This window comes from Oryctolagus cuniculus, chromosome 1 (genome assembly GCF_051225735.1).
Source record: "Oryctolagus cuniculus isolate XC-2025 breed Fujian yellow rabbit chromosome 1, ASM5122573v1, whole genome shotgun sequence".
Taxonomy (NCBI): Eukaryota; Metazoa; Chordata; class Mammalia; order Lagomorpha; family Leporidae; genus Oryctolagus; species Oryctolagus cuniculus.
Window position 1 is genome coordinate 74,852,775 of NC_142867.1, and position 23,359 is coordinate 74,876,133.

The window sequence follows — 23,359 nt, forward strand, 5'->3', positions numbered from 1 at the left end:
TCCAACCCAGTTATTCTGATATGGGATGGGAGTGTCCCAAATGCAGTCTTAACTACTGTACCAAACATCCTTTTAGTGTTCTTAATAAGCATTTGGTCCTTGAAAGTAGCTTTCTGATGCTACCTGACAGAACATGGAACCAAGCATTAGCAACCAGGTCTCCTGGGACAGTTACAGAGCTGGGAAATCACAATGAGGGGGGTGCAAGTGGGAATAATGGTGTGGGGAGGGACATAGACAAGGGTAGTGATAGGCTTCTTGCCCTGCCATTCTTTATCTCTCGGATATATAGTGCTGATGTATAGCAGATGTTCAATATAGCATTGCTTAATGAATATACATATCTAATGATACAAAATCAAATTAAAGTAGTATGAATGTTTTGAAGAGAAAGAGAAATCACAAACATAAGTTTTCTCAGAGAGGTAGATAGGGGAGGTAGAAGACTAACCTTAGGGACCTTGTCTTGGTGGTGAGGCCTGATAGGAGTCCTTGCTGTCTATCAATACTTAGGACTTATCTTCAAGGTACTACTCTAAGAGTTATACAAATCTTAACTCATGCAACCTTCATAGTCATTTTATGAGGTAGCTACTGTTATCATTATTTCAATGTTACTAATAAGGAGATTGATGCATCAAGGGTTAAGTATTGCCCAAGTTCTCAACAGTTACTAAGTGCCTGTCATAGGTCTTGAACACAGGGAGTGTGGCTATAAAGTCTGTGATTTGACCACATCACTACAATGTTTGTTTATTTGCTCAGCAAGGGCTCTTCATTTTAACCACTAAATAAAAGGTCTTTGGAGGCCAGATTTCTGTGCTCTATCCTAGACTTAAGGAGAGAAAAACTTGGCTCTCAGGTTTATAAGTGAGACTGATAGCCCTGTCCTGTAGGTAGTGGCGGGTAAAGAAGGCACACATTCTAAATTTGACTTGGATATGACCCAGATTTCTGGAAAGACCATTCAAAACTTTAACCCAAACTGTGTGTTTCATTTTAGTGTTAAAACTCCCAGGCTAGAGAGAACTAATGTTGGGAAAATTGTATTGACTTTCTTTGTTCTTTTTTTGTCCTGGCATTGTAAAAATGAAGCATAAAGAACACCCTAGGGAACTCCTCATAGTACATGTCAATCTAATTCATTTGTCAGAGTGCTAAAAATGATTTCTAAGAATTCTACACTTTCTGTCAAACTCTTGAGTTAGAAAATTAACATCTTAATGAGGTGCAGCATCAAAAGCAAATACTTTTAAAAAGTTATTGTTAAATAGAGGAATTAACTGAAACTTTTAGAGGTAGCAGATTGTGGGGAGCAACCCGGACTAGACTAAGTTACTGGAATTAAGACTTATTCTATGCATCTGCTCTCCCGCAATATGGCGCTGGGAGAGAAGAAAACAGCTTCTACACAGCTGCCTCCAGTTCAGCCAATAAACTGTAGGACTTGCTCCTGATTGGAGGAGAGCAGCGTGCTCGGCGTGTGGGCAGCCGAGTTGGGATTGGCAGAGGAGGACTATAAAGGAGGAGAGAGACGGCATGCACCAGGAACACCTGAGGAACATCTGAGCAGCCCCCGAGAGAGCCGGCCGGCGGTGTGCCGCTCCCCCGCGGAAGTGGGGAATGTGGCAGGGGGAACTGCCCTTCCACGGAGGTGGAAGGGACAGTAGCCAACCCGGGAAGAACCAGCAGCAAACCCGGGGAGGGCCGAGCAGACAAAAGAACAGCGCAGGGTCCTGTGTCGTTCCTCCACGAAGACGGGGAGCGACAGCAGATTTGTTTTATAAATGTTTTTGATGTCTTAGTTCATGTCTTGAAAAGGAGAAAAAACTACCTTTTTGCATTCTATACTTTCAATATATTTTAAATGAAAATTCTCGGCCAGCGCTGCGGCTCACTAGGCTAATCCTCTGCCTTGCGGCGCCGGCACAACGGGTTCTAGTCCTGGTCGGGGCACTGGATTCTGTCGCGGTTGCCCCTCTTCCAGGCCAGCTCTCTGCTGTGGCCAAGGAGTGCAGTTGAGGATGGCCCAGGTGCTTGGGCCCTGCACCCCATGGGAGACCAGGATAAGTACCTGGCTCCTGCCATAGGATCAGCGCGGTGCGCTGGCCACAGAGCGCTGGCCACGGCGGCCATTGGAGGGTGAACCAACGGCAAAAGGAAGACCTTTCTCTCTGTCTCTCTCTCTCACTGTCCACTCTGCCTGTCAAAAAATAAATAAATAAGTAAATAATATAAAATAAAAAAGAAAATTCTGGCCCTTAACTTGTTATTTTATATCCAAATATGAAAATAATTTAGGCTTAGCTTTCAAGAGACATCACAAAAGTGTCCAAAGAGTCCACTTATGCACTGTACACAGGATGGAGGTCCTGGTAACTGTCACTAACAATGTATCTTCAGTTTTAACAAAGGCTAGAAGTTTCTCAAATATAGATTAAATTCAGCATATAGACAAATGCTTCAGAAAAATCTCACAGTCAGATAGGCCTTGCTTACACTGCCTAGCAAAGGCTGAGGACATGTGAGGTAAAGTAAGAATGTTGAATCAGCTTTATTCAACTTGATAGAAGCAGGAAAGTCATGTCTCATCCTACCTTTGGAAAGCAAAGGCATCAGAATTTCCACCCAAATAATCACAATGAAGTTAAAGGGTATGTTTTCCTGGGATGAAGACACTGATAACAAACAAAACTGGGCCTCTTAGAATCTTGAGAGCATGTGATAGCATATAATGTTCAATTCCTTGATATGCTTTTACTTAGTTACTTTTATGTTGATAATATTATTACCATTTTTTTCTTACAAACAATATGGAATATAAAGACTAATCTCTGGGACATTTCATTGGATGCTTTCTTTTACAATGAATTATGAGTTAAGCCCATTTGTTTTTGGTTTTTCTTCTTTATACCCCATGGTAATGCTGGATTCCACTGTGTTCCTTCTTCTTATCAGTTTGGAAAATAACTATGTCTGTCTTTAATTCTGTTATCAACAATTGAGAGAAAACATATGTGCCATGTATTTTGCCAAGGTTATCTTTTGCAAATAAAATGTCAGTTTTTGGGAGTGCTTCTGAATTATTAGAAATGTTTTTGCATTCTATTTTATCTTAGAATCTTAATTCCTAACATATATTTCCTTTCTTTTTTGATTTACTTTTCATCTTTTATTATTCTCAACATGCTTATTAATATTGTGTTTACCCACAGTAAATAAAATTATAATTCAACATGCCTCAAATAATTTTGTTGAATACCTACTTTGTGCTTGACAAAATTCTAGTTCCTGAAGATAAACTAATAAATAAGGCAGTCAAGGTCCCTGCTCTCAAGGAACTTATTTTTCAGCTAGAAGAAGGAAGACCATAAACAAATAAGTAAGATAGCTATAGGTAGTGAAAAGTGCTATGAAGAAATTGCAAAAGGCTATCATTGTACTACGAAAAGGTAGCTGGCAATCAAGGTCAAAGGCAAGGGTGCTGAAGCCAGACCAGAGTTTGAATCATAGCATTAACATGCTGTGATCTTGAGAAAGCCTTCTGAGCCATGGTTTCTTCATCTCTAACAGTGAAGACAGTCATAGCTCCTATGTCATACACTTACTTTAGAGATGATATGAGTTAATAAGTGGAATATATTGAACATGATCAGGCTCATATTTGGTACTTTGCAACATCAACTATCATTTTAGTAGTTAACACTTACTAAACACTTTCTATGGAATTATGATCTGATTTATTCATCAAAATTATCTTATGCAGTAGACATCATTAATGCCTTTGCCCTCATAAGGTCATACATCCAGGTAGTAGCAGAAGCATTGTCTTTGACTTCTGCTCTGTTCTCAAACATGTTTATATCTCTCCTCATAAGAATTTAAGTTTTGTTTTTTTCAAATATTTACTTTTCAGTGGATCATGAAGAAAGCTCAGGGGGCTGGTGTTGTGGTGTAGTGGGTAAGCCACTGCCTGCAGTACTGGCATCTCATACGGGTGCCAGTTCAAGTTCTGGCTGCTTCACTTCTGATCCAACTCCCTTGCTAATGTGCCTCGGAAAGCAGCAGAGGATGGCTCAGGTGCTTGGGCCCCTGCATCCATGTGGGAGACCCAGAAGAAGCTCCTGGCTCCTGGCTTTGGCCTGCCTTGGCCCTGGCCATTGCTTCCATTTGGAGAGTGAACCCACGGATGGAAGATATTTCCCTCTCTTTCTCTCTCTCTCCCCTCTACCTCTTTGTAACTCGGCCTTTCAAATAAATAAATAAATCTTTAAAAAAAAGGAAGCTCAGTATTTCTATAACCTCACTTTGGGATTTGGAAGTTAATTCCTATTTATGGATGATAAAACTCATCCTTCTTAGTTTTTATTTTTTAATTTTCTGATTCTTTGCTTCACAACAACCTGAATCCAGCCAGTTCATTATCTCAGCAACATTTCTTATACACATTTGAAGTTATTTTATTTCCATAGAATTTATTAATTATCATCTAATATGTTATCTCTTAAGGGTTACAAGCAGTTTCCTGTTGCATCGTATCCTCTACATTAGATGTTTTAGAGCAAAGAGCTTTAGAAAGTATTTCCATTTGTGATGCCCCAGATTTCATCCATTTAGTTGAAATTCAAAATTGCTACTATTTTTCTTTTCATGACCTTTTCACATATCTTTTTTCTTTCTCTAATCACAGTTCCATTTAGACCAAATGACACTCAGAAATCCTCACTTCAGTGGTAATCTGCTTTCTTTTTATATCCAGTTTTAAGCCATAATCACTACCTTCTTCCTTCAATTGCTCAGACACTTGGTGTGCATTTTATTAGGCAATATCTTGCCAGATTTAAGAAAAGTGCACTCTTAGAGTAAAAGAGAATTCTAAAGCCCCAGGGCTTAGCACTCCAGTGTAGCTCAGCAGACTCTGGAGACCATGCACATAACTTTACTGAGGCTTTGAAAGGAAGTGCTATAAAATCTATGTACTTAGTCAACGTAAGTTGTGTGACCCTGACCTTTTTCTCCTTTCTAAAGAAGTGGGAAGTAGATGAACACTCAGAGGGTGGTAGTTAAGATCTGGCTATAGACTCTCTTGGAGATGTGGTATTGCAAGTGGGCACCAGAGTCAGGCAGGCTACTGTTGGAATTTTGCTTCTGCCACTTAACAGTCATGTGACTTCTCTGAGATTTTATTCTCTCATCTTCAAAGTAGGGATAACAATGTTTGCAATGTCTTGTGTGAATTAAGGGCTATTCATGGTGATATAGGACAGAAGCTTTCCATTAGCCCTGCTCAACTGTTTGCCATTTATCTTAAGGACCAGCAACAGCTTCTCCACATAGCCCTGATCATTTTCATGATATATGGACTTTAAAAATCCCTGGCACGTGGGGGCAGCGCTGTGGTGCAGTGGGTTAAAGCCCCGGCCTTCAGTGCTGACATCCCGTATGAGCACATTTCAATTCCTGGCTGCTTTACTTCCCATCCAGCTCCCAATGTGCCTGGGAAAGCAGCAGAGGAAGGCCCAAGTCCTTGGGCCCCTGCACACACATGGGAGACCTGGAAGAAGCTTCTGGCTCCTGGGTTTTTATCAGCTCACCTCTGGTTGTGGCCACTTGGGGGAGTGAACCAGTGGATGAAAGAACTCTTTCTGTCTCTACCTCTCTCTGTAACTCTGCCTTTGAAGTAAATAGAATAAATATTTTTTTTTAAAATCACTGGCACCAAATCGTCACTGATGAATTGAATTATTCATCAAGTATGTACTGACTGTATACTAGAGGTACTCCTTTCCCCCATGCGACAGAGCTGAAGGAGAAATGCAGCTCCACAAGCTATGAAGCAGCAGCAGCAGAAGTGTTACTCTATTGTGAACGGGTCGTACAAACCAGGAAAGGCTTCCTAGAGGATGTGATTTTTAGCTTATGCTTTGAAAGAAAAGAACCATGGGTGAACCAATGGAAGGAAGACCTTTCTCTTTGTCTCTCTCTCTCACTGTCTATAACTCTACCTGTCAAGTAGATAAGGGAATGAAGGAAATTTTGGGGAGAGGGATTAATAATTGCTAGGTGACAAAAGATGAACTCTCAAGGCTTATCAGGTGAATGTTAACTAGTTTAGTGTCATTCTGGTATAAAGTGCAAGGAGAGAAAGGAATAGCTTGGGAAAGGAGAGTGAGAAGAGACATATATTTAGATAAATAGATTTAGATGAAAATTATCCAAGAAAACTGAACCTGAAATACAGAAATTGCTTGATAAGTACATTAAATTTTTTCTGAAGACTAACTCTCATTATATAAAATAAGATACATATTATGCCAGGGTATTGCATTTGCATTGTTCTTTTAGCTCATTATGTAGTCTCAGACCCTCAGTAAATTTTTATTTTTTGTTTTTTCTTTCTTGTTAGGAAAGACAATGATACAGAAATGCAATGAAAAAGCACAAATTGTAAAAGAACTTCCACAGTACAGTGCAGAGAAGAAACTACAATATGATATTCTTAATATTTCAATATTATCAGCTACTATAAAATGAATAAATAAGAGATCAACAAGAAAACTCACTTTCTTTTCTTCTAAGAAGAAAATTAAATATTCATATATCTGGGGCTGGTGCCGTGGCCCACTTGGTTAATCCTCCGCCTGCGGCACTGGCATCCCATATGGGTGCTGGGTTCTAGTCCTGGTTGGGGCGCCGGATTCTGTCCCAGTTGCTCCTCTTCCAGTCCAGCTCTTTGCTGTGGCCTGGGAGGGCAGTGGAGGATGGCCCAAGTGCTTGGGCCCTGCACCCCATGGGAGACCAGGAGAAGCACCTGGCTCCTGGCTTCAGATAGGCACAGCACCAGCCATAGCGGCCATTTTGGGGGTGAACCAATGGAAGGAAGACGTTTCTCTCTGTCTCTCTCTCTCACTGTCTATAACTCTACCTGTCAAATAAAAAAAATTCATATATCTGCACACTATTGAAAATGTTTTTCCTTGGATGTCTAAGGAGAGAAAATACCTTACTAACAGTCTTCCTGCCCAAGTGAAAAACATTTGGTGTTCCTCAGCAATTCTCTCTGCATGTCCTGCTGCCATTCCACTCTCTCCCCAAATCCTGACATCTTCACTTCCTTGGGTTTTTTCTATCAGCTTTATTTTAATAATGACTGTGTACTTTCATTATTTTTCATTAAGAGGTATTCAAAGCAACTATTTGTCTGCAGTTTATTAAGAATTATGTTCTTCCAGAATGCCATTTGTGTTTCTACTGCTCATGACTTAGTATGTTACAGCAGGAACTGCCACAAAAACTCTATCAATCCTTCTATTGTTTAATGGAAAAGTCTTCCATGGTGACAGAGACCTATTTTTAAGAAACTAAAATATTCAAAAAAATATAAACATTAATAATTTGGATAAAATGGGATGAAATTATTTATATTACTAAGAAATCATTTATAAACTCACTTCTGAGTGATCCTAAATGAAAATGAATTTATGTATTAGCAACCACATAATAAATAAAAGTTGTAAGTATCTTTATATTAAGATGTCTATTGTATGAAACTAGTTAACTCTTGCATATATCTCCAAGGGGATGGGATGGCTTTAACCTTGATTTCATATCCCTTTAGACTCCAGTAACCTCTTTCAAGTATTCCATTTTTTTTTTCTAGAAAACTATGTCAGTTAATGAAGAACAGTTGCATGGAGGATTCTTTTGGAACATATAATCCCTTGGCAATTTACAGCACATTGGATATTATAACAGCCACATTGAAAGGAAATCTAACATTTATAGAATTACTTCTGATTTGGGAAAACATCTTAAGGTATGAAGAACCGGTGTCAATGATAGAACAAGAAATAATGATTTTTCTACTTCTTAACTCTCCAGGGTTTAACACACCCTTCTATTGAGCAATTTTCTTTCTTTTTAAAAACTTTGCCAATAAGACCTGTATCCCCCTGTAGTCTTAGTTTCAGCTTTTGTAAATGTGTTTCTCATTAATTAAATGGCTATTTATAGAGGCAAGGGAGAAGCGACACCAATGCAGCTGAAGAAGATCAGCTTTTCATTGCATCACTTTAAATGTTATTGTAAGTTTAAGGAATTTTTATTAATTAATTTATTTATTTGAAAGGCAGAGGTATAGAGACAAAGACACAGACAGATTGCTCACAACACTTTATGGTTAGGCCAGGCCAAAGCAAAAAGCTAAGAGCTCCATCTGAGTCTCCTACATGAATGGCAAAGACCCAACTATTTGGGCCTTTGCTGCCTCCCAGAGTGTGCATTAGCAGGGAGCTGGCGTTGGGAGCAGAGCAGGGACTTGACCCCAGTATCTCTGAAATGGAATGTGGTTGTCTCTAGTGGCATCTTAAACACCACACCAATGCATGGACCTATTTTGATTTTTGAACTTTTGTAATTATATTACCATTATAAAGTTATAATGATATACCATCAAACATTCACTCACCACATAAAAAGACAAACATGTTTTCTCAAAATATGTTCATTTAGCAAAGTTATTGAAAGCCTGATAATCTTGGTTGAACTGTTTTTATTTTGATAAAAGCCCATTTCTTGGGCTGAAGAAAGAGCAGAAGGAATGGAATCAAAGCATCTGGGTACAACTTCTTCTTACAGCATCTACTAGCCAAAGACAGTGGTGGAGGTCACTTCACCGATCTTCACTTGTTTGTCTATGGAATTGCAATAATGATAATAACACCTGTTTAATTCACCTCTGAGTTGTTCTGTTGATATTATGAGGAACACATCTGAAAGTGTAAGATGAGAAGTAAAAGACTTCAAAAAATTCTCAAAGCTGCTCTTTGGTTCATTAGTAAAACATATTATTTGTTTGCTTAATTTTTTGCATTCACCTCAAACAATCAGACAAAAACTGAGAGTGTGTTTTTCTTTAGTTTGCCTGCTCAACAGCAATGCTGGAATCATTCATGAAATCAAAAAAATCTGCTCTCACAGAGTAGCTATTGTTTAGCATTGAAGATAAGTGTTTGGGATTTCTAGGTAATCAATGAGACTACCAGTAGGCATTTAAGGGGGGTATGAATTTACTTTGCCATCTAGAGTTCAAAGAGAAACTGCAAAATATGGAAATTTGCTTAGTCATTCATTCACTCCTTGAGTATTTATTTTTATTTTAAAAAGTTTTATTTTTTATTTTTATTTATGTGATAGAGAAAGAGAGTATAATCCCTTCCACTTGTTCAATTCTTAAATGCTTGCAAAAGCAAGGGCTAGGCCAGACCAAAACCAGGAGCCAGGAACCCAGTCCAGGTCTCCCATGTGGGTGGCAGGGACCCAAACACTTGAACTATCACCTGCCATTTTCTAGATGCACTGGCAGAAAGCTAGATCCAAAGCAGAGCAGGGACTTGAACCTAGGCACTCTGAAATGGAATGCAGGCATTCCAAGTGGCATCTTAATTGCTATGTCACAATGTCTGGACCTACAAGCGCTTATTGAGTGCCCACTGTGTACACGGCTCTGCTCTAAGGCCTGGAGATAAAGCAGTCAAGACAGACAAAACTTGATGGAGTGTACACTTTGGTGGAAACATTAACTGAACTGACAGCTTTTATAGATTCTAACAATACAAATGCTATAATTTGAATAGTTTTTCTTGCGTTCTGTCAGACAGCTTTATAACTGGTTTTTAGTGGCAGAATCCTTGCTTCATGAATCCAAAACCAAATATGAAAAACAAATCCTGCTTTGGTTGGACTGGGATTGAGACCAGAAAGCAAATTATCTCCTCCTGCGCTCTTCCATTTGCTACCCGTTCCATTCTTTCACTGGATGCCCTTTTTTCAGAGGGATGTTTATTGGCACTTCCACACAGGACAATTTCTCCACCTTATTTTGTTACTGAAGGAGTTTCTTAAATGCATGTATCCACAGTCTCCTAAGGGCTTTATCAAGGTCTTTTCCCCATCTGGATCTACTTCTCTCACACACAATAATTATCACTTATGGAAATGAACTATCCATCAGGAGCTGCGCTTAGCATTTTACATGTATTCCATCATTTAATCCTCAGAGATAGGCATGAATCCTCCCTCACTTTACTGATAAAGAATGAGATTCTAATGGGTGAGGAAATTTGCCCAAGATTACTGAGCTGTTATTGGTGGTGCTACAATTTGAACTATATCTATCTGATTTCACATAGGAATCATAACCATTACTGCTTCCCACTCTTTGATCCTGTGAGGGATAGTTATTCGTATAAAGGTCTTATTAGAGAAGGAAGCACAATGTTTATTCAAACGTGTTTGCTGTAGAGTTACTATACTGTCATTTACAGATGGTCTACTACATTCCAAACATTCTACATCCATTTTCTCCAATTTTCCAAACAACTCTGGAAGGTAAATACAATCACCTCTCTATTATAGGGGAATAGAGGCCTAGGGCATACTCCAAACCAGTATCGCCTGTCTCTGTTCTCAGTCAGAGCTGAACACTGCGCTCTCCAACCCCGCCTGCCTGATCCCTTATCTATTTCCCTGTCTGACTTATTTTGGTTGTGTCTGCACCCCTCTCCTGGCATCTGTTCTTTGACCCTTTCCATTTTTTTTCTTCTAACCTTTTTTATTTTTTTATTTGACAGGTAGAGTTAGTGAGAGAGAGAGAGACAGAGAGAAAGGTCTTCCTTCTAATGGTTCACTCCCAAAATGGTCGCTATGGCCAGCACTGCGCCAATCCGAAGCCAGGAGCCAGGCGCTTCTTCCTGGTCTCCCACACAGGTGAGGGGCCCAAGCACTTGGCCCATCCTCCATTGCCCTCCGGGGCCACAGCAGAGAGCTGGACTGGAAGAGGAGCAATCGGGACTAGAACCCAGTGCCCATATAGGATGCCGGCACTGCAGGTGAAGGATTAACCAAGTGAGCCAAGGCACCGGCCCCATCTTCTAACCTTTTATCTCCTTGTAAATCTGTTTCCTTTCTACTAAGAGAGGCATTCTTGGTCACTGATCATTCTGAAGTCTCTCTACCTGAGAATGAACCCTGGTTTACTCTACTGCTAATTGTATGACCTTGGAGAAACCACTTATGCTTTCTGTGTCTCATTTTCCTCATCTTTGAATGGGGCCAAGCTGTGGAGTTTATATCATGTGTCTTTGGAAAGTTTAAATGAGTTAACGTAGGAAGAAATTTTAGGATGTCATCAGATATACAGTGAGTGCTCTGTACATACTGTTTTTCAAGATTTTCTTTCATGCAACCACTTCTTTTTTCTCTCATCTACAGTTCCTATAGAATAGATAAGTTTATTCATTGGCATCCTTCCTTCATTTATTTTTTCATATGGTCTAAGTTTATTAAATTTCTATTATGAACCAGGTACTGTATTAGGAAATAGAGATATAAAGATGAATAGAATAGCTTTTCTCTGAATGATTTGTTAGTGTTTTAACTAGTCACCAGTGCTTTTCCATGTTTTAATGAAATGGATACATTTATGCATTTTAATAAACCCACATCTTTTGGTTTTATCATCTACCTTCCTTCTTGAGTTTATCTACTTTTTTCCATTTACTATGATACCACTCTGATTCAACCTCCACCATTTCTTTTTTTTTTTTAAAGATTTATTTATCTGAGACACAGTGTGTGTGTGTGTGTGAGAGAGAGAGAGAAACACAGAGAGAGAGAGAGACAGAGAGAGCGTGAGCTATCTTCCATCTACTGGTTCGCTCCCCAGATGGCTTAACAGCCAGTTTATGGACTGGGCCAGGCTGAAGCCAGGAGTCAGGAGCTTCTTCAGGTCTCCCATGTGGGTAGCAGGAGCCCAAGCACTTGGGTCATCTGCTGCTGCTTTTCTCAGACCATTAGCAGGGATTTGGATCTGAAGTGGAGCAGCTGGGACACGAATTGGAAACCATATGGGATGCTGGCATTGCAGGCCGAGGATTTACTTGCTATGCTACAAAGTTGAGCCCCTCCCTCCACCATTTCTTACCTGCACTAGTGCTTTTCAAATATAGTAGTTCTCTCCTGGCCCCTGTAGTGCTCTTCCATGCATTCTCTGTTTGGCATTCACAGCCACAATTTTGAAGAGCAATTCGAATCCTGCCAGATCTCAGCTAAAATCTCTTCATGGCTTCCCAGTGTATTAATGAGGAAGAACCAAATACTTTATATAGCCCTTTGTGCTCTGCATCTGTCTCCCTCTTCTGCCACCTTATACTCAGTGTTTCTCACACTTTCTCTTGTTTGTCTTCAGTCCTTCCATTGTACCATCCTCTCTGCAGGATGACTTCATAAACTTGCCCTCCTGAAATACTGTACCTTACAACACCAGCTTTTGCTGTCTTTGGCAAATTAATGCCTACCCATTTTTCACATCAAAAGAAGCATCATTTCCTTGGGATGCCTTCTTGACTTGATGATCTAGATCAGGGTTTTGTTTGGTTCAGGTTAGTGCGAGATCCAAGTTCTCTTCTTTTTTCAGAACATTCATCTTAACTTCTATCAGGTTACTTTAAAAAGTTATTAAAAATGCACGGTATGAAAAAAATTATGCATGGATTTCAAAATAGTTTGCACAAAAATAAACTTACATTTTAACTCCATTTTCCATAAACCTTTTGAAAACAGTCTCATGTAATTCATTTAATTAGCTGACTGCAGATTCATTAGGGAAGGGACCATGTGTATTTGGATCAGCATTCTGTCTCCAAGGTCCAGGGCAGCATGTAGCTCACTAGAAGCAATTAATAAGTACTAAACAAATGAAAATGGAATTAATAAATTTATTTAATTTTATCAATGTTTTAGTAACCCTTTATTAATACAATAAATTATCTTCAGCAGGGGGATATGCTAAATGTGAAGAAACTGAGAGGGTTCTAAGAAGACTATCTTGAAGCAAAATGCAATTTAGAAATTTCTGGCTTTTATAGATTTATTAATAAGTCTACCAGGAATCCCTTCTGAATTAAGAATCTATGAAGCACATTAAAGATGTATACCTCACATTTCCTGGGCTTAGCTTTTCCACCATACAGTTGCTACTACTTGTGATTCTGAGAATTCAAGACATCTCTACTATTTCAGCCAACTACATCTTTGATTTCCTGAAATTGATTTTTTATATTACTTCCTTTCATTCTCAGTAAGTATATTTCAAATCTTATAAAATACAATTCAATTTATTAAACTGGTAAGCTTTAGGCTACAATAGACCTAAAAACAGAGACCATGCACAACGAGTTGTTAATCTTAAAAACACAAACAACAAGTGTTTCTACTTGGGCTAAATTTCAAACCATTATTGGGCACAAAAATTGTAATAATAGAGATGTGGATTTTTCCCTTTATTCCAACTTGGTGTAAGCAGAATTTATGTGTGTTTTAGATATATAGAAAGAGAACATCTAGAAATTACATGCTTGTGTGGAAGGCAATATGGCATATCAGGTAAAGCTACTGCTTGTGATGTCAGCATTCCATATTGGAGTGCTGGTTTGAGTCCCAGTTGCTCCACTTCTGATCCAACTTCTTGATAGTGCACCTGGGAAGTCATCAGAAGATGACCTAAGTGCTTGGGCCCTGCCACCTATGTAGGAAACCAGGATGGATTCCTTGATCCTTGCTTCAGGTTGGCCTAGCCCTAGCGGTTGCACCCATTTGGGAGAGAACCATCAAATGTAAGATCTCTCTGCCTTCTGGCATTCCACTCTCTATCACTCTATCTTTCAAATAAATAAAAAACTTTAAAAATATAAATAAAATATGAATAAAAGGTATCGTGCTTTAAATGTATATTTATATTATATATTTATATTTCAAGAGTCTTAAAATAATCTCTAACCATCTTAACTCACAAACAAGGGAAAGCAAAGTGATATGACTTGGGCATGGTAATTAAAGCATCGGGGTCTGAGTTAGGAAGAGCTGAAAAAATGGCTCATTGCTCCTTATGAAATTTGAAGACTGACTTAAATATGGGTATATTCAGACAAACATGGGGATAAACTATGCTAAAAACTCAGAAAACGAAACAAAGTTAGCAGGTATTTTATATCTTCCTTGGTTCATGTTCCTCTTCTGTTTGGCTCTGTGGAATGTTATTTTACAATTCTATAACACCCTTGAATTCTATAAAATGGAAGCAATATGTAATGAGGATCTGGATTCATTTCTTGTAGTGAAGAATAGAATTAGGATCCTTTATTTTTGTACATTTTATTTGGGTGTTGCCAATGGTAGGTATGTATCTAAGAGATCTCTTTGGTCTAATATACAGATTACTTGACTTTCACTATTAATGAGTGAGTGATTTATGGCACTAGATGCCAAGAGGATCCCTTCAAGTAGTATGAAATCATAGGACTTTAACTCCTTTGATATGCATTTGAGATACAGCATTCCAGCGACAATGAGGACAAGAGAGTTTTCTCAGAACTAAGAAATGATATCAACTTTTGTGCTCATTACTTAACCCTAGGTCAAAATTAAGATTTAGGCATAGGAAGATTGATGCAGCATCATTAATCATTGAGGTATCTGGAGAGAACCTCTTACAAATCAAAAGATTTTATTTACAGAAATAACCTTTTTGGTGAAATTCTATAGTGTTTTGTGTTATATGGACTTGGGGAAGAAAATAAAAGCAACTAAGAGAAGGCTGAGGAAAGAAAAAAATGGAATTAAGGAATATTTGGGAGACTTCTAGTTGTTCACAGAGGCATTGTCTGTTAAGGGATATGTGAGAGAGGGTTGTAGAGAAAGACTTGATTAAGCAATAAAAATTTTTTAGAGTCATATGAAGTTTAATTTATGTTTCCTTCCTAGTATTTAGGTAAAAGTTAGAATATGTCACCCAGATTAATTAAACTAGAATTAAGGCAGCTTCGTTTGGAGAAATCTGGTATTTGGCAATGCAAAGCATCACTAAGGATGAACTGATGGGTAGAAGGATGAACGAAGAATGCTGAAGGAAGTAGTTAGAATGATAAAGAAGGAAATCATAATATATTTGAACTGTGTGTCAAAGTACTATTTCCCAACTGATAATTATTTCTTTGTTTTTTTAAAGATCATTTATTTACTTATTTGAAAGACAGAGTTATAGACAAAGAGGGAAGAGACAGAGAGAGAAGAAAGGGAGAGAGAGAGATCTTCCATCTGCTGGTTTACTCCCCAAATGTTCACCATGGCTATGGTTGTGCCAGGCTGAAACCAGGAGACAGGAGCTTCTTCCAGGTCTCCCATATGTGTGCAAAGGCCCAAGCATTTGGACTGTTTTCTGCTGGTTTCCCAGACACATTAGTGGGAGATGGATTGGAAATGGAGCAGTTGGGTCTTGAACTGGCACCCACATAGGATGCTGGCATTGCAGGCAACAGCTTAGCCTGCTATGCAAAAACGCCGGCCCTGAGTTATATCTTTCATGAACAAAAATTGGTTACACTTTCAGTGCTTTCATGTAGGAAAGGCTCTTTGATAATTTTTGATCCCTTTATGTCCACCTGATTATAATAATCTTATTGGATTACGTCCCTTGGGCTATTAATGTCACAGTCTATCGTGAGTGACTATAGTGAATCCAAACACTTAAGGAAATTATTAAGTTCTCCACTAGCTTCAGTTTCTGTAGTTATGACAAGTTTAAGTTATTGAACTACTTTCCTATCTGGATACTGACTCAACTTCAGGTCCCTATCTGTCAAGTGAGGAAGCTGAACAAGATCACCTTTAAGGATTCCTATAACTTTCAATTTCTTTTCTTAGTGATTCTAGTTAAAGCACATAGACTCCATCAAACTTTTTTTTTTGACAGGCAGAGTGGACAGTGAGAGAGAGACAGAGAGAAAGGTCTTCCTTTGCCGTTGGTTCACCCTCCAATGGCCGCTGAAGCTGGCATGCTGCAGCTGGTGCACTGTGCTGATCCGAAGCCAGGAGCCAGGTGCTTCTCCTGGTATCCCATGCAGGTGCAGGGCCCAAGGTCTTGGCCATCCTCCACTGCACTCCTGGGCCACAGCAGAGAGCTGGCCTGGAAGAGGGGCAACCGGGACAGAATCCGGTGCCCCAACCGGGACTAGAACCCACTGTGCAGGCACTGCAGGTGGAGGATTGGCCTATTGAGCCGCAGCGCCAGCCTAAACTAACTTTTATGCATTCATTTATTGTTATGTATTAAAATGCAAAGAAAAGATGTAATATTGGCATCAAAACGTTCAAGTGATGGAATTTATGTTTTTATACTACCTCAGGTCACGGATCACATGTTTTATCTTGAATTTAATAGCTATAGCTATATGGGTTCGTCTGAAAGTATCTTACTTACCCTAACCATTTTATTCAGTAGATGAGAAACAGAATGAAAAAGGTAAACTAGCACAAAATCACATATCTGTAGGTAGCACTTGCAGTAAAAAACTGGTGTTCCCTTCCCAGACTATAGTCTTGCACAGTATTTTCCACCCTAAAAGCGCTCATCTTAAATGTTGCCTTATGATGCTGATATAATTTCTGACCAAGATCTACAGCTGGACTTTACAAATCTTACTTGGCCATTTAAGATGAAGTTATTTGCCTTGGGAAAATATTTCAATATGCCACAGCTGCTCATTCATATGCATAAACCTAAATAGACGCTGATTTAAGGAAAGAAATATATTTTGCATTGTAAGTAAGCATCTTAGATGGCATATACATTTTTGAGAACCTTCAGATTCAAAAGATGTATATTCTTCAGGGGGGTAACTGACATATTCATTTTGAGCTTTCATTATATCCTTGACCCCATAGAAAAAAGCACCATGATCTAATTGTGGTTTAAGCTCTGTGACAGTGGTTGCCTGAATAAGATCAGTTTCACTTTTTGCAGAAAAGAATAAGTACTTTTCCTTTGGAATTATTGAATTTAAAAGGAATTGAAAAGATTACTTAAATGGGTTTCTGCTTTACTTGAAGAAATGTAAATGTAATTAAAGAAATATACATTTACTTAAAGAAATGTACATATTGATGTCTTATGGACTTTCTTTAGGTTTATAGAGGCATCTGTCAGGACAGGATTCATTTTTATATCTTCCCAAATCACTGCTTCTTTACTTATATACAGAAGAAACCATAAGCAAAGGGAAAAAGCTGCTGATTATGTTAGTTGTCTTATTAGATGAAGGGTTCTAGCAAGATATGGATATTATCTCATAATTTTTATTTAAATGAGAGGGATAGGTGAATTTCAATGGAATGACACATGAACTTCTTGAGTTTTCTGCAACCTCATCTATCCCTAGTAAAACTGCTGTGCCATGACTAATCATTTGCTGATACATGCCAGAAATCAAATCTGGTGATGCAGCCTCATGTGGCTGTGCCCAGTGCTCTAGGTAGAGGAAGTCTAACTCAACAGTGACAAATGACAGTTTTTTCAGGATCTCCAACTATATTACAGCATTGCTTCTGAAATTTTAATGTGCATACAAATCACCTGGGGATTTGATAAAATGGACTTAGTAGCCTAGGTTGGAACTTGATATTTTGCATTTCTAAGAATTTAGTTCTCATTTACATCTATGCAGTTGGTCCATGGACCACACTTAGTGGAACAAGACTCCCAGGCATCAGCTTTGACTTACTCCTTTATTTCTTTTCTATCTCCACTCAAATATTAGCTTATTACCAAGGCTTTCCCTGCCCACTGTAGATTTTTTGATTCATATGTTTTTATACTACTTGTCTCCAGGGAGATCTTTTTGGTTTTCTGGCTTACAAATCCCCAGGATCATTGACAAAGGCATGTTACGCATTCAGAAAAACAAATCTATTGATTAAATGAAAATGTACCACTGTACCACAATTCCATAAACCAGATCATACTATTGAGTCTCCAGGGAATAATCAGGTCAGTTATTTGGGCTTTCCTTTTAGGAACTCAAGCACTCTATTAAAGAATAAATAGTGGACATCAGGACCCCTCCACTGTCTACGCAAGCCTTTGCTCACTGACCATTGAACTCCTCTTCTTTTGTGAAGGCCACTTTGAAGCCCTTGCAATGTCCACAACAATTACCTGAGTAGTCAAATTAATTGCAAGAGTATTGATTGTTTTCATAGGGCAGCTTATCAAGTAATTGTCTTCATTTTGTGTTTTATTCATAACTTCTATTATCCACCTCATTCTTCAAGTAAATGTCTGGTGCTTTATTATTTCAACACTAGCCAGTTATTTCACATTAAATTAATATCTCTATTATTATACTAGTGAAAAGGAAACAAATACTGTGAAGATTTTCTCTGACTTTACCCAGAATACTGTAGGAGATCCTTTGTGACAACTGTATAATTAGGTCATAATCATTTTTTTTTAAATGATGGCTCTTTTTTTTAAAATATTTTTTATTTTTTATTTTTTTTGATAGGCAGAGTGGACAGTGAGAGAGAGAGACAGAGAGAGAAAGGTCTTCCCTTGCCGTTGGTTCACCCTCCAATGGCCGCCGCTGCAGCCGGCGCACCGCGCTGATCCGATGGCAGGAGCCAGGAGCCAGGTGCTTTTTCCTGGTCTCCCATGGGGTGCAGGGCCCAAGCACCTGGGCCATCCTCCACTGCACTCCCTGGCCATAGCAGAGAGCTGGCCTGGAAGAGGGGCAACCGGGACAGAATCCGGCGCCCCGACCGGGACTAGAACCCGGTGTGCCGGCGCCGCAAGGTGGAGGATTAGCCTATTGAGCCACGGCGCCGGCTCATAATCATTTTTTTAAAAAGATTATTTACTTATTTACTTAAAAGAAAGACAGGTAGTGAGAGACACATAGAAAGATTTTCCACCCATTGGTTCACTCCCCAGAAGGCTCCAAAAGCCAAGGCTCCAAAAAGCCAACTCCATCCTGGTCTCCCCTTGGTGTATTAGCAAGGATATAGGTCGGAGGCAGAAGAGCTAAGACTCAAAACAGCACTATAATGCTGGATGCTGGTATGAAAGTGGCAGCATAACCTGCTGCACCACAATGCCGAACACTCAATGTTTTTAAAATTCACCAGTGGTGAAAACAGTTGACTTTCAGAACTTTGAAAATATTGGAGGTTTAATCATCTTTTCTTTATGTTGTATAACAAAGCAATAGCTCTATATATTGTGCAATGCAGAAGAAAGGTAATTTATATAGTAAGTCTGCATTTTTTTTAACAGAAAACAAGATGGCATGATCTAAAAACTGTCAACATCAAATGTCCAATCCAGTGATTCATATGCTCGTTGTACAACTGATTTCAAGACTTCAACCCATTCTTCATTTAACAAACATCTCTTAAGCACTTACTATTACTACTTATTAATACACTGAAAATATTATACTGCACTTCTAAAATAAGGGGAGATATTCAGTAACTCCTTAATCAAATGTGGTTAAAATTCATATTGAGGGGCCAGCGCTGTGGCGCAGCAGGTTAACGCTCTGGCCTGAGGTGCCAGCATCCTGTATGGGCACCGGTTTAAGACCCGGCTGCTCCACTTCTGATCCAGCTCTCTGCTATGGCTTGGGAAAGCAGTACAAGACGGCCCAAGTCGTTGGGCCCCTTGCACCTGTGTGGGAGACCCTGAGGAAGCTCCCGGCTCCTGGCTTTGGACCGGTGCAGCTCCAGCCATTGAGGCCAGTTTGGGAGCAAACCAGCGGATGGAAGGCCTCTCTCTCTCTCTCTCTCTTTCTCTGCTGCTCCTCTCTGTGTAACTCTGACTTTCAAATAATTAAATTAATCAAATAAATAAATTAATCTTTTAAAAAAACAAAATTCATATTGAGTGATTTAACAAGGAGATAAAATCAATGAAAGAAGAGTTCCTATTCTCTAAGAATTCATGTGAATGATGAAATATGCAGGGACATACCTGGTGTCTGAATACAGATCTGGGAGCTCAGAGTAGGAAACAATCAACATTGAGCAGATTAAGGATGGCTTCATGGTGGAACTGACATGTGAGGGTTGATAAAATGAATGGAAAAGGATAAAAGATAACTCCAGGTACAGGAACCCACAGATATAAGGCACAGAGACATGACAGTTCAGGGCCAACTACAGGAAGAGAAGGGTGTCCTGTGCAGCTGGGGGGTAGTAGAAGAGGATGATGTGAGTGATGGTGTGGTGAGAAGTGGCAGCTTGGAAGTTGCCTGAGAACCTCCCAGGGTCTGTGTACAGGTATCTTGGGGTCACATCTTTTAGAAAGATAATTCTGAAAGCAATGAGGAAGATGGCTGGGAACGTTAAGCAAAGAGAAAGTGTGTGTGTGTGTGTGTGTGTGTGTGTATGTAGGGTATTATACTTCCTTCAGTGAAATGCTGTTGGAGCAACTTCCTTAACTGAAATTGGGTAATTAAAGTTTTTGCCAAGAATTAACATTTCATCTTGCTTAAATGGAATTATATCTGAAGTATCTTTATATGATCCTTTAAAAACAAAGCAAATAACTTATTTTCTTATTAACATAGCATGCTAATTTCAAAGTAATTTCAAAGATGCAAATTGAATTTTACAAGATGGTAAAAATATATCACATGGAATACTGTGATTTTTTTTAATGACAGCCATAATACAGAAGGAAATCCTACCACGCACAACAAGGATGAACTGGGAGGATATTACGTTAAATGCAGTAGACCAGGCACAGAAACTCAAACATTGCATGATCTCATTCACATATGAAATCTAAAAATTTGAGCTCATGGAAATAGAAAATAAAATGGTGGTTGACAGAGGCTGGGGCAGGGTGGGGGGTAGTTAGGATAACAAAGTAGGTAGGCTAATGTTTGCCACAGGCTACAAAATTTTAGGTAGAAGGGATAAGTTTCAGAGAGCTACTTTACAGTCTGACTATGGTTAATGACAGCATATTGTATTTTTGCAAAATACTAGTAGTGTGAAAGTTAAGTGTTTTCACTACAAAGTGACAACTATGTGAGGTAACATATATTAATTAGGTAGACTTAACTAGTCTACAATGTACATATTTTAGAAATTATCTTGTTATACACCATAAATACACATAATTTTATCTGTTAATTTAAAAAATGAGTCATAATCACATCACTGGAGAGAAATATTGCTTGTAGACAATTCTTTAAATTTACTTCAATTCAATTACTTTGGACTATACATTGAATAAGATTGATGATGAATAGAATAATTCTGATAACTGGGACCAAACTCATTTTAAGCAGAAGTGGGCTTAGTAACTTTGGTTTTGCTTTGGGGAGTGAAATTTGCCAGACATTTACTCTGCATTATGATAATTATAAGTTATAAATTATTTATTTCAAAAAATGTGCTAAGCAGTCTGAAAAACATAGTTGGAAATGCTTTTATATTTTGCAACACACATTTCTTTGGCAATTGTTTTCTGTCTTTGAAACAAAAATGAAAAGTCCCAAGTAAGTACAAATGAAGAATCCTTTCAATTTTCAAGTGGAAACTCAAATACTGAGGAATGGCGAGCTTTCACCCATTACCTCCACAATTCTTTAAGAAATACCAATTAACATATGATAGATAGATCAATGAACAAAATATAGGTATGGTGTCTGTGTTCATGCAGCTCACAGATTTGTAGGCTAGCAAAATTGTCTTTCTCCTTCTTCCCCAGTGTAGAAATAGAGTCCATTTTAAAAGGACTAACTCTGTTCTCACATTTCTATTAAGTATTTTTTGTACTGTTTGGGTCCCTATAGGTTATCCTATCTCTCATATTCCATAATTCTTAGAGACAGTGCCATTATCATACAATTTGATCATATGCCATCAGGAACTGATCTCTGTTAAATAAAGATCCTTCCTCCTCAGTAAGATAAAAACATCCTTGAAGACAAAGACTATGCTATAATACTTGGGATAGATGGCAGATTTTTCTGAATATCTAGTAATAATGACAGGATATTTAGAATACACCTGATAAAGAATTTGAATGTGATTAAAAAACACGTCAAAATCATCTTCTAGTGTTGTCAAAAGGGCTGGACATCTCACAATACCCATGCAAATGAAGGTTATGTGGTGAGAATTTCCTCACAGAATTTCATGGAACATTCCTCATTTCAATTGTTATTTTAAAGGTAAATTGCTCATTATTTCTTAAATGCCCCTAAATGTACAAAATAATAAGCCAGTCAATCTCCATTCTGAACAATAGTTAAAGTCTGCTTATATGTAAAGTATGGAAGACCAGAATAAAATTGCTTGCTTTATGTTGCCGCTATATTTCCAACTGATTGAAAGCTGAGATAAATTAGATATAGTTAGAATATTAAAATGGGGAAGTCATTCTGTGTATCCAATATGTACTTTGGCATTTTGAAAAAAGCTTGTTATTTGTAGATTTCCTTAGAAGTACTTCAAAAGTCAATGTAAAAAATCAATTTATTTAATTTATAAAACAGACTTTGAACATTCATCTTCAAAAAGTACAGTATATTACCAAATTAAGTATTTTGTTTAAAGGAAAACACACTGTAAAGAAGCTCTAGGGAAAGAGGAAAATTTATACTGATAGAACTGGGACATGCTTGTTCTTTACTGTAATCCTTAAAGATTGAAATCATTCTATTTGAGATTATCTGAACATTTTACCACCATCAAGAGTTTCTAATTGGTATAACTATGGCTCCAACCATCTTGTCAGTCAGCACAATTATTTGAGATGAAATTTCCATTAATAAGAAAATAACCAGGGACATCTATGTCATGTGTCAGGAGGTTCAGATTTTGAGTTTGAAAGAAAACAGCCATCAAGAAAATGGAAGATTGCTATAAAAAAGAAATGCTTATATGAAGGAGAATTTGTTAATCAAATTGTGCTCAGATCTTTTTATTTTCTTTTTTTATAATAGGTACTTTTGGAGCCACTTATTCCTGTTGGAAGACAAGTCTGCCTATATTTAAGACGTAGAAAGGCTTTCCAAAACCATCTGGGAAGATTATGTTCCTTGGGTGCTGTAGTAATCTCTTAGCTCAATAGGAGACAGGATTTATAAACAAATTTGAATAACTTAATTTCAAATTCTAATTCTTAAGCCAGACATAAGTGAAGGTAAAATACTAAAACACACATGGAAAAAATGTTTTCTTCATTCTTTTACAGAATATGTGACTGTCCACCATTAATGGTAAAACCTAAGCTGTCCCAGGCAAGACACAAACCTCAGTCTCCCAAACAAAAGACCAATCGATGTTAACAATCACTGGAAAAAGCCAAAGGAGCTCTTCTTCTTACCCATAGGCACAGATGCTTTTCCTTTATTATGCAATTAATTACCTTTCTTGACCAAAACCAATCAACTGCCTTTCTTGAAGACAAATATCATCTTCCTCTTTAAAAAAAATATATTTTTTTGTCCAA

At 38.2% G+C, this 23,359-nt stretch overlaps 1 protein-coding gene across 22 annotated transcripts in view; it reads right to left on the reverse strand.

Moving 5' to 3' along the window:
- The window catches only part of DLG2 (discs large MAGUK scaffold protein 2), a 2,253,656-nt gene that overhangs the window by 334,617 nt on the left and 1,895,680 nt on the right, over window positions 1-23,359 (reverse strand). The window lies entirely within an intron of this gene.